At 36.7% G+C, this 11,966-nt stretch overlaps 1 long non-coding RNA gene across 2 annotated transcripts in view; it reads left to right on the top strand.

The window, feature by feature from the left end:
* The window catches only part of LOC140748034 (uncharacterized), a 126,593-nt gene that overhangs the window by 88,470 nt on the left and 26,157 nt on the right, over positions 1 to 11,966 (top strand). Inside the window, exon 2 of one of the 2 annotated variants that reach the window (XR_012102916.1) lies at positions 9,141 to 9,219. This is a non-coding gene — a long non-coding RNA (uncharacterized LOC140748034). Of the gene's footprint in view, positions 1 to 9,133; positions 9,220 to 11,966 lie in introns of both variants that reach the window. The other variant, XR_012102917.1, reaches the window with a different exon arrangement.

Here is an 11,966-nt window from a genome sequence, read left to right as displayed (position 1 = left end):
TTTTATATATCGTTAATAAAAGGAGAGAGTAGAGCTAAGGTATTTATTTTCCAATAAACAAAATAATGTAATTATTTATCCTTACGATTGGGAGCAATTTATTTAAAAAATTACACAAAAAGTCATGATTTTACAATAATTGGCTGTTAAGTCACATCTTTACCTTTTTCTTTTTCTCTGTTCTTATAATTATATTAAATGAAGGCTTTACCTTTCCCGAGTTATTAAAAATCTCTTTCACAACCACGTAAATGGATTGGAAACCCTATTCATAACAGAATAATGATTTATATTAGAGCTTAAGAGCTGACCTAAATTGAAGTATCTTTGTAAGAACACGATAACCTTTTTTATAAAATTAAGCTACGAAACGATGATCCGTACTGCATTCTAACCCACCGTAATATGTAATCAATGGCATAGACTGGTGTCTTTCCTGAGATGAGCCAAAGATGTAACGCCAGAACTTAGTTGGAACATTCTACCTTACTTTATTGAAACCAGAACGCAACAGCGATTAACATTGCTACAAGGAAAACACAGGTGTAGCGTTGAAGAGGCCGTAGTCAAAAATTTAAAATAATACTTAAAAAAATGCTAATCTATTTCCAGTAAACTGAGCGTATGGTGTCAATTAATCAGCTTTATTAATACATGGTAATGTTTTATTCACCCTACAGTGAATCTGGGCGCCCCCTGTGGAGCGCACGCGTCGCTCATTTGATCGTCTCGCCGTTTTGTCACTTTTACTATTAATGTTATTACGGTAACAGGTTTTATGTGTGTTCTATCATCTGCTGCGGTTATTAGCAAACATTGTGGACAGTTCTTTTTGTTGTACGCAAAATAATGAATTACTCCGCACCCTACTTAAGTGTGAAGTCGTCTAACTACTAAAAGTTATCAAGTGTCATTAAAGTTTTAGGTATAGATATAAGTAAGTTATGAATACATATAATCTGTTATGCATACATTAAGTATATAAACAAAAACATAGTACCCATGAGTAGTGATATTAATACCGATTGCGACTCGGATGGTACAAGGTCGAACCCAGGCACACATTTCTGATTATTCTTCAAGATTTTCATGATGGCGTAAATTGCTTGCAATTTTCATAACGCGTTGTGGAAAGCTCATTTACGTTACACGACGTCGCAAGGGGCTACGATGCGACGCCGTATCGTGTGTGTTTATGTGTTTACTCTTACAGTCCTTTTGATTCACGTAAAACAAAAAATATCCGTCAAGGAAACGTAACTGCCCATAGTTCCCATCGGTAAAAAAACATCAACTGTTAAAATGAATGAAACTGTTCGCGTAATTGGATGTCGCTCACAAAAATCGAAATGCAATTTATAATAAATATAGGCGGTACGAAATATGCATCGAGATTAATTGCAACTTACAGTTCGTCTGACACATTTGTACAAACAAATTGGTTGTGCACTGCGTCTCTCGTCGTAGGGCTGCCAGCTAGTGAGAATTAAGACTGAAAGCGTTATAAAGAAAATTTGTAAATATAAAGAATCTTATAATTACAAGCAAAACTTATAAAAATATTCATTCTGTCTTTAGTTGTAGTGTGTAGTTTATAAAAATTAATGACGTTAACGGGTAATTCATTACATACAATTTTGATATTATTTTACTTTAAAGTTACGAATGATAACTTATATGTACTCTATCAGCTTATTTATACCATATCGATTAAATTGTTAAATTATGTTTTAAAAAAATATCACTAACAATATGAAACATAATTCTTCTACATGGCACAGACATCACATGGATTTACATTTGAAGAACAGTACAATTTTAATTATTAACAATATTATTAAACGTACTCTAAGGTAGATTTTAACGGATAGGTGGAAAATTTAACCGTTAAATTCTACGTTTAAATTAGTTTATCCCATTTAATGTATGTCAAACCTATGCATGACCCTGTCTAGGCGACGTTTAAAAATTTAAATATCGACAGCGACCCTCCTAAATTAAACAGGCGCGCATCTGAAAAATGTTTCCACAGTTTCGTACTCAAAACGGTACACTTTTCATTTTTATCCAATCCGCTTGAGACGTTTTGTCTCTGAAGCATTGGGACGGCATTAAGCAATATGTACCAAGCGTCCCGCACAAAATTTATCTGATGTTTAAAAAACACAATGACATGCCTACTATTCATCATGTAAGATTACTAGAACGAATTTCCCTTATTTAGGAATAATTCTAAATTTGAAGTTACTACTGTAACACTTTCTACCATGTGTATCGATTAAATAAATAGTGAGAGTGGTTGATACTTATAGTTTATGTATTACCTCGCTCTTTTACTATAACATTATTTATAAGAAAAAGCCTCGAAATTATAATTTTATTGAAGGAAACTTAAAATGTCATAAATAAAATAATAACAAAGGTACTAAAAAAGTACGTAATGATACTCAATACGTCTAATGTTATCTCATATCTAGGTGCATTAATTATATACCTACAGTAGTGCATATTAAAATTCTAACAACCCTTAAATTTACCTCTACCACGCCTTTAAAGTTTATTAGATCATAACGCGTCGTTTTCTGTTCAATTAAATATTAATTTACAGGTTGGCATGAAGCGGTCCCCGATCCCCTAAATGACGCGAAGCGGATGCGGTGTAAGTTAACTCGTACTATTTAACCATCCGTTCATGCAGTCGAAATGAAACACCCTTCGGCATAAAGCGAGACAGAGACGGCATAACGTCACGGTTACAACAACTACCGTGCAAGAAAGGGTGACAAGATAGTCAACAGGGCATAACTCATAAATAAAATACAATATGGTGAGCAAAACATTGAATTATGCCGGTATTATGTCACATTTGGCCTTTGTGAATTAGTCACGGCGCATCGCGAGGGGAAGATTGAGTATCGGCGCAGTTGTTAACACACTGGACTGGTATGATTTTATTGCTTTGATGTTCATCATAAATTACTGTTTAGCATATTAAGATTGTTGGATTAATTTGTTAACTATCCCTTTATAATTAGATAACTATTTAACTACGCGTTACACAGAGCTTGTACGTGATGTGAGGAAAGGTTAGGATTGAACAAGTTTCAAAAACATTCATTGTCTTTGAATGAATGGCAACATCGAGAATACTTCAATTTATAAACAAAACGCCAGTGCGCACCACAAAGGGGAAAACGCGGCACGATTCAGCGAAATCATAGAAAAGCACATAAATTGATGCGCATTAACATTTCCTTTATCCTACGTGTCGGCGTATGATGGGGGCGCCACCGTCGGGAGCCGCCCAAGACAATAAATTTACATATTTCACCCCTCAAACAGACCTTTTTTGCCATTCCACAGAATTACGCACATATGGGAATATTCTGTTGAATATATCAGCCGTTCCGAGAATTTTTCTCCGAATAAAATTATCTTCGTCGACACATTTGCAGATAGGGAAAAGCTGTCATACTTCGTTACTGCTCAAGCCAATGAAGAATGATACGTATTGACAATACGTAGACTAGCATAGTCACAAGATATAAAAATAAAATAAACAATTTTGCTTTTTATATATAAGTATGACATTATTATCATGATGTGACAAAAGAAAGTCTAAAATCTATTTCATTCTAAACTCTCTATTTCTAAATTCCCATGTCACATGAACATTTACAATTTTTTTCAAACTTTACATCAAACATTCGGAACTGGCAGTTTAAAAATCGAAATCATTATATTAACGCTAACCCTAATATCATTCTTATAGATGTAATTACAACGAGGAAATTATTAAGCAAACAGGTAGAGTACAGATACACATGAAACGATTCTGCTGTAGAGGCGCTCTGCAAAGGCTCAAATCAAAATCATTTTCACAGTCCAGTGAAGCTCTATAGATACAGTCGCAACCGTACCTTACTAACTATTGGGAATATCACAAATTTACAACTATAAATAACAACAATTATGTCAAATTATAATGAAATTATAGAAATTAATTTAGTCATCAATGCTTGCAAAGAACGAGTCGGATAAGTAGTATATATCTCCCTTACCGCGATCCGGAACACAGCAGAAATAGATGTACCGGTGATTCCTCCGCAGTTGAACCACAAAAACTTCTACTACCTTCAAAAATTTCCACTAAGCATTTAGGTAATAAGTAACATGATAATACGTAAATTTGTGACAAATGACATAAAGGATATTTCATACTGTACGATTAACTCACTAAATTTTAATGTTCCCCAAGTAACGAATTAGGTAGCGCACAGAGAATGGGACGGTCGCAGGCAGATGAACGACACTAATACTCATTAGAATTACATGGCGAAACGAAGCGGCGTCGCAGCGCTGCCCACTGCCCACTCCATGGATTTACTTACCGACGCTTACCATAAAGGGAATAATTCAGTAGGAAATTAAAACTTAGTGCAACTTCGTGGCTAAAGTATGACGGTGTAGACGTATCTGGTAATTATAAACCGAATGCTGTGTCATTGTTGGGAATCGATCTCGAGAATAAGAAGCAAATATCCATTATTCTTATAGTATTCGTTACCCTGATGAAACTTAGGTGACTGTCCAAAAATATTTTATTTCGAAATGAAGCATGAGTCATTTTGAGAATTGGTCATCCATGTGTTTCTATATTCACATCGAAATTAATTTATTCCTAAATAGGTTTGAACTGTAGGCTGAACGGAATAGAAATATCTACATAATGTATAAAACTTTATTTTCTGACTAACGTGTTTAAGACTAACTACGAAGCGATTCTCAAGTACCAAATCAGACAGTAGAAAGTGGACGGAAGCTTCACGTTGCATTTATACGAATAATTAATGTGCATTAAGTTGAAGAAAGTATCATTAACGCTTTCAGATAACATGATGATGAACGTTTTCGTAAATGAACCCTTACTTAGTTAAAACTAGTTACCTACCATTCACGAGTAATTTGGAACTTCTTATGAAAGTAACCGAAGCACGGTAGCATACCTGCTGCTACAGGGAAGGGATAAATAAAGGAAAGGCAGCTAATGAATTCAAGAAGACATACTTACTGCTCAGGAAAATTACAAGGCGATTCTTAACTACCAAATCAGACAGTAGAAAGTGGACGGTAGCAGACGAATGACACTAATACTCATTAGAATTACATGGCGGAACGAAGCGCCGGTCGCCGCAGCGCTGCGACTGCCCACTCCATGGATTTACTGACCAGCGCTCCACATACAAAGGACAGCGTTTAGCAAAATACCGATGGAGAGCTTGACGTTGCGTTTATACTCATCATTTATGCACATTATGTTGAAGAACATGTCATTAATATCTACTGTGAGGTAGTTATTTGATGATCTAAGTTTTGAACACAACATACTCGTATATGAAGACGATTCAAAATAAATATATAAATAAATCTACCCACCTACGCAAGATTTCTTTGAAGCTGAAATTTTTAAGCAATGTTTTTACTGTTTTTATTTATTCTGACAATTTGTCAATTTTCTTAATCATACATTTTAAGTAAATTAAATAAACATTAAGCATTAATTTATCTTCTTAAATATCTTGAAAAGTTTGATCGTTCATTCTCTGAAGGAATAAAAATTGACTTACCTATGTTGCATGATCGGACTCTCCGAAGTCATTTCATAATATACACATATGTAGTACAACATACAACACATATGTAGGTAGATAAATACTTACTTTGTTGCCTAAAAACTTTTATTTTTATTTTTTATAAAGCTGACATTTCGACAAAGAAAAACTCTTTTTACAAATATTTATTACTTCAAATACCCATAGCGCCTGACAGTTCAGAAAAATACACGATAAGATAAACATACAGAAATTTACTCAAGGCGCTAATATTACCCTTTTCTTTCTTTGCGATCTTCAATTTATCGATTTTTAATGTCCATTCTCAATGTTTTTTTTCTTATTGAAGCACGCAAAATAATTATACTATTTTATGCCGACTATTTTACAATTGAATTGTACACGGAAGCATGTAATCTAACCCGGTTAATTTTCGTTGCCAAACTCCATACAATCTCAACATAATATTTCGTTGTATTGTGTCTTGGACCGAGTAGCGAGTGTTGGGAAATATAGCATTCTGTGCACGAATTCCACCACAATCGATAAGAGAGATGACCACTGGCCGCGAGGCGGGGTCGCAGCGGGGGCGAGAGGAGTCCGATGGGGAGACTGTTATTTGATTAGTCTTACCGAGAATGAGCTCGCCTTTACTTAATGGGGTGAGGGCTTGTAACCGGACCACGTATAATTTCCACGTTCGCTAAATATAACAACAGGAAAGCTCCAAACTACATTACGATTAAATCGACCCGACTAAACAATAATACGATTCGGAGCAAAACACACGAGTACACCAAAAAGGCGTTCTCTCATCATCGCTTAATAGACACGCATTTCGACATAAATGAGTTTCGCTTTAAATTAATTAGTAGCACATTTCCATTATAAGGACAAATGTAAAAGCGACCGCTTAATAGCGCGGTGGAAAACTCGCTAGTTTTAGCTCGCGAGAATAGGGCCGGAGAGAAATTGCGGATAGACATAATCAGTCTTCTGGCTTTGAGGCCGCCGGAGCCCCCTAATGTGCCGCACGCTCTTCACCTGATGAATACACACGCATTACCTCCCGTTGATAGAATTCAATATCAACGTTTCATTTAAACGTAATTGAAATTTTAACGTTCGCGCCGAACGATTCGTCTTATCCGCATAATAAATATCTGGTTGAAGATCGTTTTCGTACTCACATTGAATCTAAACGCAACGACTTTTGTATTTTACAAACCTATGATTTGAAAATTTGTATATTTAACTTTTCACTACTTTTAATTAGGTAAGTATATGAGATTTTTAAACAAAAGAAATTGATTACACGAAAGCTAAATACTGTCAAAGGCTCTTTTCAAAAAGCCAAACCATACTTTAAAATCCTTACATCATTTAAAACGCGTACAAATTAAACCATTATAGTTCGTAACAAACCTTAATGCTTCTTAAGGCTGTAGTGGAAGAAAGTTTCGGCAAACAGCGGGTTAGTCTGCGAGGACGGTCCGTAATGACCCTGTCCCGATCTTACAAAAGGCAATTACAATAAACTTCCATTCGCACATGCTCGTTAACTGGGCGATATATATTGGAGCCCTCAGTCAAGCCGTCGTTCGCAATCGTTTCATCTTGCCGCTTCAGTACTTAATATCTGTGCTAAATTTTGGTTGCTCCCTAAGATGAAGTAATCTCTACATTATCCGGGAAGTACAATCCAATGCCACAAAATGTACAGTAGTAAAACCCTATACTAATTGTACGTCATAATTTGTATAAATTCATCAATTTTAAATACCGTAAAATTATAAATAAGTATGAAAATAATATCGCAGACACGTAAGTTTTAAGGTGTTATAGTTTTTTATTGTTATTCATTTCTGCTAGTTATACTCAAGCAGTATTTAACTTAATGGGCACTAGTTCATAACTACGCTCTTAAAATGATACTAAAGAGAATTTGTACACATTTTTAAATAAATAAACGGACCGAGCCCAACATAGGTGGAATAGAAATGTGACGCCCCCCTCATACACCTTAACTGCCGAGCGCACACTTTACGAGCTGGGGATTAACCCATGTAACGAGATTCATTAATTCTTGTCGTTAAAATTTGTCGTTCTCGATTAATAAGGAAGTCCCGGTCGCTAGAACGTGATAATATCACTCGACCGCAGCCGAGTGTCGCAGCCAGCCTCGCCTTGCCGCGAAACTTCCCACTCCGCCCGCTTTATTTACACTATCGAGTAAATTAAACTCGCGCCCGAGTGTCGGAGAAAACTTTAACAGAACTTTGTGTGTAATAAGTGGTGCAACAACACGAGGAGAAGAGCAAACGTCGGACGCGGTCTCCGCTCCGCACTTCGCTCCCACTTAACTCTTTGGGACATATTTATTCGACCCTCCGGCGACCGCCGAGCTCGCCCGCCCCGAGCCTCTTCAAAATTAACCTAACGAATCAAAGGAGCTATTAAATGTTTCCGAACGACCCCTACACACGATCTAGAACGTCTACGATGTAACTGGCCGCAATCACGATAGATTGACCGTGGTATAAATTTTTAAACATTTCCGGAAGAAATGAAACAAAGAAAGCGGAGCGAGCGGTTAGTAATGTCCGTCTCCTGTATCTGAATGTTCGTAATTTTTAATGTGGGGTCAATCAGGGAGCTATATCGTATATCTCCGTCGAGCTGAGGCCGTAACGATAATGAATCGACGCTGTAAGTGCGCCGGACCGCACTCAGGAATTATTAACAGCTGCGTCCTTGTAATAACATCCTACTTTACTTGTTAGTGTACGCAGAAATAATTTAATTTATTGTATCAAAGCACATTTAAGGCTTAAAAGCGTTTCTTAGTACACGACTTAGCCATTAGATAACGCATAGAATATTTATAAAGATGGTCAGCGTCTTAATTCCTCTTCAATTAGATCTTACTTATTCATAAAGAACACCTTCGCTGACCACAAGAACCGCATTTCCTTGTACTTAAAAGACCCTTCCTCAGAGGGGCAGTGGACTTGTCTATTTGTTTCTCCTACCTGTAACCCTCGTACAATTGTCCACTAAGTGTTGATTGCTTGTAAACATTGTCTTCAATTTAAATGTTTGCTTTGACCAAATGTATGTTTAATAAGCAGTTTAGAAGGTTTAGGAGACCCTGAACATGTATATGTATGCGTGTTGTATGTAGACGGATTTTTAAGGATTTTAGCAAAGGAAATGTGAAACTTGCGTCATAAGTTTATTGTGCTATAGAGGTTGTATGCGTGGTGGGAATTGATAAGGCGCGCTCGAACCTTTTCGTCTATTGCTTGAAATTTATTGCTGTTTTGGGTTTTTATTGTTCCGTTTTACGGCCTCCTCGTGTATAAATCGTATAGATAGAAGATGAATTCAACGACCGCTATCGACACACCCCATATGTTTCTTGTATTGCCCTAATATACGTTGCAGGTATATAAATATTTAACCGTATAAAGCGTTTCTGTATTTCTTTACCTTAGATTTTTTGTAATAAAGTACTATAGTTTTCAGATTCATCTCGTTGGAACGGAATGGTGGATTATGCTCCAGTGCTGCCCTTTCAAGAAAAGGCCTGCTTTTATTTCTAAAGGTTGGTGTACATTATGTTCCAACAACCGAATATTATATTACAATGAACTTTAGTAAAGTCATATTTATTAAAGTTTGTACTTGTTTAAACGTATGAATTTAACAGTGAAATTTATTAAGTTGGAATGTCCCTCGTAGAGGTCCATCACAGCGACCCGGTGTCTACGATATATCACGCGAAATTATACTCGTGGCAGCTACGGGTGCGGGCGCGACAGGGACGGCAGGCGCTGACCCTCGGCCCATAATGTACGGTCCGGTTAGGTACACGACTTACGGAAAATGGTACCTACGTAACCTCCGGACCCCGCGCCCGCTCCCCGTGCATGAAATGCTTATTATACGCGGCACGTACGCCGCCACCCCGCGTTTTCCGCCGACCACCTTCGTCTCACTCGCTCCCACCACCGAACTGACCCAACGGACAAAGACACCCTACCGATATTATAGCAAATCGAGGATTGTTATGTCCGGTCCGGCAGAGGTCGGCGTAATATATGACCACGGTATTCCGGGCACATATATTAACAGAGAACTCGCCTCATACGAAAAGATCTTGCACGATGGAAACAAATGGCGAGGAAAATTTTGTCGGTGAAATTCATTGAGATGGAAGAAGCAAAAACGGAACGAAAAATTACAACGATTTTTCAGCGTGATCTGACTATGCTATTGCGTGAAGTGAAACAAGAACTGTCGTGAAAGGAAACTTACCAAATCTGGAAAAAACTTAACAAAAAACATCCTTTTAACCCGTCAGATATCACGCTAAGCGAAATTAAAAGTTACCTACATGTTTTAATTTTTATGTTGACAAAAAAATTCAAAAACAAAATCATTATTTTTATGAAATAGTGGGATAAAAAAATAACCAAATTCATCACAAGTAGCAACAACAAATATTCAGCTCTCAATAAGAGCCACAGTAATATACCAAAAATACACGAAAATATACCAAAAAGCACAAAACATTACACGATCTTTAAAATCACATCTAGCGACGTCTCCCTCTCCATACCTTCATCAGCGGTCAAGAGAATCTATCACCCACGCAAGACAGTATACAAATGAAGAATGATCACTTCAGTGCAACGGTGGAGAAACTCGCAATATCCAATGCAGCGTATGACACGCGCTAAGTGACTGATGGGGCAGCTCTAGGGATGCAGGTTGAAGAAATTATCGCAACAAATATCGATAATTTTATCGAATGTCCAAAATGTCGATAACTAATAATATCGAAAGTTCCAGGAATTTTACTGATATATATAATAAAAAAAAAAATTATGACATTTCTATTCAGTGACTTCACTGGTGTTGCGCGTAAAGTGTGGATATATATGTTTGTCTCTTTCTACGTAACGCCTCAACTTTTCGTGTTACACTTGATTTTACTCCTCATAAAATTTCCGTACCGGGCCTTATAACTCAAATCGTTTCTTAAGGAGTAAACTCAAAAAAAAATAAAGGATAATTCAAAACATTCACTAAATATTTAAATGCCTTTTTTCGGTGATTTTCAGAGACTATTTATTGTTAATAATATTATTTTTCTCCAACTAATCCGAATACAATAAGAAGCAAAAAATTCAACTTTCAAACAATAAATATTTACCATCCATTTTTTTTTCCAGGAAAATATTGTCCATATTTCAATGGATAAAATATCGATGTTTTAAGATCGACATTATCAAACTTTCGACGTAATGTGTATCCTTTGGCAGGTAAACGGTACGTAGGTCGTAGATAGGTAGTAGGTACTATGAAACAAGCTTTGATGACAAGTAGAAAATCTTAAATGAAGATGCAATGAACGATAAATTTAGTTTTAAATAAAATGTACTACTTTTTAAACATATTAGAATGTGAACAACATATGTGTGGATTAGAAATTAAATATGATATTAGTATTTAAAAGAAGAAAAAATCGTAAAATGACTGAGAGTTCATTGAGAAAGGTTATCAAAGTTGTGTGAAGTCTAACAACCCGTAATTGGCCAGTGGGATAGCCTATGGCCTAAACCCTTCTCACTGAGAAAGGAGACTCATGCTCAACAGCGAGACATTATAGGTTTGACGTTGTTAAATATTATTACGTCTCTATACGTAAGGAGACATTAATCTGACAAAAAAATCCTACTTATAAATACAATCACGCCCCCGCGATAAATGTCTAGGGGCGCAGTCGCCCGCACTGCCTAAACGAATTTAAATAAAATCGGGTATTAAAATCTCCAGGCGATCTTGCAAAAATATACCTATGTCAGGAGAGATTTGAACGAAATAAAAATTCCTCAGGCCCGTCGCATTATCGAGGGGTGGGGCTCCTGTTTTCTTTTATAGCTGTCGTAAGGTATAATCTTCAAGAAAAATGCGATATTTAAATGAAGCGAATTCCTCGATAGGGATTTGCTTGATACCCGAAATTTTTCAGTTGCAATTCCGTTTATTAATTCAGCGACGCCGTGTAATCGTGTTGGGGCGTCGAAGAAACATCTGTCGTGTTAAATCGGGAATTCGTTAACAGTTAAAGAGGTTAACGTTTGGGACGATTAGTTAATAATCCGTCGTAATGTGTATAATATGTAAATGTGGGACAATTTGGAGATATGCGTCGAGATTTGTTTAAACATATCGGTATCGGTGTGTTAGTTGCATGGCGTTCAGAATAAACATTAGGGCACTAATGAGGGTTGTGAGTCGGTCGTCGCGTGCGCCGGTGCTCCGCTGCGCCAACACGGATCAGCG

The sequence above is a fragment of the Epargyreus clarus genome, unplaced genomic scaffold (genome assembly GCF_041222505.1).
Source record: "Epargyreus clarus isolate Ecla_fem2 unplaced genomic scaffold, WU_Ecla_fem_2.2 ptg000015l, whole genome shotgun sequence".
NCBI lineage: Eukaryota > Metazoa > Arthropoda > Insecta > Lepidoptera > Hesperiidae > Epargyreus > Epargyreus clarus.
The sequence above is the reverse complement of the archived record's forward strand: the minus strand, read 5'-3'. Positions and strand labels throughout refer to the sequence as shown.